This window comes from Tetrao urogallus, assembly GCF_951394365.1.
Source record: "Tetrao urogallus genome assembly, chromosome: 1".
Taxonomy (NCBI): domain Eukaryota; kingdom Metazoa; phylum Chordata; class Aves; order Galliformes; family Phasianidae; genus Tetrao; species Tetrao urogallus.
This window is the reverse complement of record NC_136813.1, coordinates 33,612,826-33,617,815: the sequence shown is the minus strand read 5'-3', so window position 1 is coordinate 33,617,815 and position 4,990 is coordinate 33,612,826. Positions and strand designations below refer to the sequence as shown.

Sequence of the window (4,990 nt, the reverse complement as noted above, 5' to 3'; positions counted from 1 at the left end):
AGTCTATAGCCTTGCACCTGGGGAGGAATAACTGCACACATCAGTACAGGTTAGGGGATGGCCTGCTGGAGAAGAGCTCTGCAGAAAAGGACCTGGGGGTCTTGGTGGATAACAGGCTTGTCATGAGCCAACAGTGTGCCCATGTGGCTAAGAAGGACAGTGGTATCCTGGGGTACATTAAAGAGAGTGTGGCCAGCAGGTTGAAGGAGGTGATCCTCCCCGTCAAATCTGCCCGGGTGAGACCACATTTAGACTACTGTGTCCAGTTCAGGGTTTCTCAGTTCAAAAAAGACAGGGATCTCATAGAAGGAGTCCAGTGGAGAGCCACATTTATGACAAAGGTTCTGGAGCATCTCACATATGAGGAAAGACTGAGTAACCTGGGTCTGTTCACCTCAGGAAAAGAAGACTGAGAGGGGATCTGAAAGATTTTTATAATTATCTAAAGGGAGGTGGAAGGCAAATGGATGAGGTCAGGCTCTTCTCAGTGGTCCATAGCAATACTACAAGGAGTAACGGCTTGAAACTTGAACATAGGATGTTCCATACTAACAAATGGAAGAATTTCTTCATGGTAAGAATGACAGAGCACTGGAACAGGTTATCCAGAGAGGTTGTGGAGTCTCCTTCTATGGAGATGTTCAAGACTTGTGAATACCTACCTGTGGAATCTATTGTAGGAAACATGCTTTAGCAGAGGAGTTGAACTCAATGATCTTTTGTGGTCCGTTCCAACCCCTGTAGTTCTGTGATTCTGTGATTCTCACTGTTTCCACACTAGAAATATCCAAGAGATCCCTAAAGATATTTCAAAATCACAATCTGGTCTAGAACATAGGAAAAAGGTTATGGTGGTTATGGTATTATTAATGTGCTCAACTATAAATCAGCTGAGGCTGTATCATACTTCTACAGTAGTAACTTTCTTAAATCTAAACAAAGGACCACACAAGAGGGTTGTGGTTTTTTTTCTATTTCTCTCTTTTTTTTTCTTTTTTTTTTTGCATGTTGAAGTACAGCATGCGGCCTTGGACTGACAGTCATTGCTTTTTATTATCTTTGGATTTATTGCTTGTTTTGCACTTGGACACTTCTCTCATTTTTCTGTCTGAGTATGGTTGTAGCATGACTAAAGTTGTATGAGGAAATTCTCATCCTGTCCCTTTTTCTGAACAATTTGTCTCTAAATAGCAACTCATATCCTGCCTTTCACCATTCATTATTGTTAGATAGTAGATAACTGGCCTATGTGAACCGAGTCACTGATCTCAGTCCTATCCTAGCAAAGTGCAGAAATACTGTCACAGCTGTCATTTGTTGGCACCTTATTTATAGACTCGATAGCATATTAATCAGTGTCTCATGGTAAGGTGCGTCACAACATTCTCTTTTAAAAATGTCAGTACTTTTTTTCAGTATTATAGTTGTACCATACACTATGCCATCAAAGAGCCATCTGATACTGCTTCAGTGATTTTATGTTTTCCTTCATATAATATAAAAGGTATGTCACAGATAAATCCCTCACTCTGGGTAAAAAAATGATTTTAATTGCCTCCAAGCCAATCAGAAATCTTATTTTGAGCTTTTCTGTAAATGAATGCTATTTTATAGCACACAAGCAAAAAATCAGGCATATTATGTACTCTTAGAAGAAGAAAACTTCTTTACTTTCTTAACAGATTTGTCCTGTGTCCACATTAAACTCACGATCACTTAGCCATATCTTCTCAAATCTACAATGGACCATCAAACAATCTAGCTGGAAACTTGGAAACATATACAACTGCTGCATCTGATGCACAGACTCAGACATGAATGAACCAAATTGTTTATTAGAAGTTCTCACATCACTTATATACCTTCACAAGTTTTCTTTTTCTAGCTTTCTCATCCACCCCTACATGTCAACAGAGCATTCTACAAAACACTCTTCAACCGTTCACACAGGCGCTTATCCAATCAGAGCTGTGAGATGTTCTTTCTTCTTCTAGAGGTGTCCTTGGTTCTCATGCTGTTTATCTTGTTCCACAGCTTCTGCTCTGAACAGTTTTTCTTGTATTCCCACATGCAACTATGTGCAATAGGTGGCCAGTCTCAGCACATGTGCGAGCATCACAATGATGCATAAATTACACTGGTTGAACAGTCTGAAACATGTAAATCCTGTTCCCTGTCTCTAGCTGTTCCTTTAAAACTTAACATAGCAATCTACTTCCTTCTCTGTAGCATCAAAGTGCACTTGGCTGGCCATGCTGATATGGTGGTCAGGTCAATGACCTGAAGTGCCTGATCCAGATTTGTGTGCTTATTTTTAGCCTAGTGATTTTTCTCCAAGTTACAGCTCAACCCTAGAAGAAGTAATGCTGACAAAACTGATGCTATAGTCAGATGTAGAATAAGTGCCTAGGGATAGAGATTTCTTCAGCTGACTCTGTCACCAGCTGAAAATGGTCACCAAACAACATGGAACATCACTGTACTTGGGACAGTTTCCCTTTGGACTATTTCCATCTTTCTTCCCTTGTAGTCAGTGACCAGGCCACTCTCTCAGAAGATGAAACTTGAAATGGATCACTGAGCACACATTCCCATTCCTCCACTCTGGTAGCATGACAAGTGCATCTGGCACTTGTGAACCCTTCTTCCTTCAGGGATTTGTGACCACTGAGCTGACTGCAGATTTTTCGGAATGGTTTTTTTCGAAACAAAGCATTCACTTTTTCAACAGAGCACACATGCAGAACAGAGAGTTAAAAATAACATAACCTTCTTTTGGATATTCGCTTCCTCCCTCAAAGCAAATTTTCCTTGTAGCGTTGATATAGCCCAGTATATGCAATCTGTTTCCTCCAATTTATGCCTTTCTCTGTCAGAGACTCCCTCCCAGCTGCTGGTAACAACTTATTACTCATCTTAATTCCCAGCAAACTCTGCCATCTTTAAAGCTTCATTGTCTCTCCTGAAAGTAGGTCTAGCTAAACTAAAATTTCTCTTCCTAATTAAACTACTCCTCAATAAATGAATTCTCAAGAGACAAACTATGTAGTGTAACATTGCATTTCTTCCATCTCTGTTGCATTGCCTCCTACGGTACTGACCTAAAACCAGGCCAGGACCAAATGACTGCACGCACACACCAATATGATGAACAGCAAAATGGCATTTATTACACATGAACTCTAGCTTATATAACCTATGTGCTTCGTCTACGCCCCTAAGGGCACGTGCCACACATCAATCATAGAGCAGGGAGAGGGCCTATCGCGTCACATCCTGTGGGGGGGTCTCGCAGTTGCTGACAACATCTCCCCTCTCCAAGCTCAAGAAAGTCTACTACAACTCGAGAGGACCCTAACTGCATACACCCCGAAGTCCCCGCATTGCGCCTATACATGCTATTGTCCTCTCGGTTAAGCCTTGCCCCGTTACATCCCGATTCGCAGAATAATCCTACCCTAATAACCCTATAACCTATCAACCTAATTACAACCTATTAATTTAATAATCCTCTGTGCGTAGAGCCCATTAGGAGAAACTCCTAATATCCAACCTAAACCTCTTCTGGTATAACTTCTGGCCGTTTCCTCAGGTCCTTCACGTGGGCGATGTAGTGCCCTGAGTATGCACTCACACCTTGGTGTATGAGAACAGCACTCAGTTCGTATACATAAACACCATTTTTTTGTTCCATAAAAGGCTCCATGTCGAGCAGCTCAGAGAAGCCAATGTAGGTGTTCAGCTTTTTCTTATGGCCAGTTTGTCTGTCAAACACGAAACGCATCAGCTGCAGGTTGAGTGTGCATGGAAGACTTAGCAGTCTGATCTTCCTTGTGGCATTCTGCTTACTCTGACAAGTTTCGCAAAAATAACGATTGTCCCCTTCTAATTTTTCTTCCTTGAGAAACTCTGTTATGCAGTCTGTCAGCTGCTTGTGCCCTTGGATGTTTAACTCCAGCTCATAAAACTTAGACACGAGTTTGGATTCCCTGCCACACTGGTTGCAGACCGTGACATAGACGTACTCCCCACAAAACTGTTTCTGAACAATGTTTCGAACGTCTGGATTTTTTTGTTTGGATAAAGTATCTTCCAGCAGTGACATGAACAGCTTGGAAAATTCCTGGGCATCCTGCTGCTGGCCTGTATCCAAGCCCAGCGCTTTGACAAACCCAGAGGGATCGATGTATCGCCTTCTGCTGTTCTGCAGCAAGGCAAACAAGTACTGAAGATGCTCACAAATGGTCTGAGGCTCATAGTCTTTGTCTTTGGGGATGCTCTCTCTGACTGTGTGCTCATTGCTGGAACACAAGTAGAGGGCTTGCCGGAGCTCCAGATTAAGAAACCACATCTGCAAGAAAGTGTTCACATAGCACATGGCGCCGAGGTTCGTTAAGCCCACAAATGCATTCTTCTTGCGGCACTCACAGTTGGGATCATCGATGTTGTGGAAGCTGTTCTCGTCAATCTCGCCCAGCCAGACGTGCTCCCCGATGCCCACCAGGCAGCTGGGGTTCCCCCAGCAGTTCCTCCGGCAGGCGCCGCGATGGCAGGGCTCCAGCCTGACGCGGTAGGCCGCTTCGATGTGCTCCTGCGTCACCGCCTCGGGCGGCACCGTCTCGGTCCAGTGCCAGGCCGCCTTCTCCAACTGCAGCCGCGGCGCCATCGCTGCCCCCGGCCCGACCCGGCCCCTCCCCTAGGACGCGTAACTTTTCATTGAGGTAGCGATTGGCAAGTTCTACAACTGCTTGTCCCTGAGAGTTGCCAGGGATTCCTCTGGAATGAGATATCCCCCAAGCTATTAGCCATTCCTGGGTCGATTTTGAGATGAAGCAAGACCCATTATCTGTTTTTATCTGACTGGGCAACCCCATAGCGGCTATTGCAGTGGCCCAATGACTCTGTGCTGCAGCTGAATTGCACTTTGCATGTTGAGTGACTGATATCATAGAAGAAGCTGTATCTACAGTAACGGCGAGCCATGGACGAG

At 44.0% G+C, this 4,990-nt stretch overlaps 1 pseudogene across 1 annotated transcript; it reads right to left on the bottom strand.

Moving 5' to 3' along the window:
* Positions 1-3,553: 3,553 nt before the first annotated feature.
* LOC306947121 (ubiquitin carboxyl-terminal hydrolase 48 pseudogene) lies at positions 3,554-4,666 on the bottom strand (annotated as a pseudogene). Its single transcript has one exon. The product of its transcript is annotated as a ubiquitin carboxyl-terminal hydrolase 48 pseudogene (transcript).
* Between the last annotated feature and the right edge of the window lie 324 nt (positions 4,667-4,990).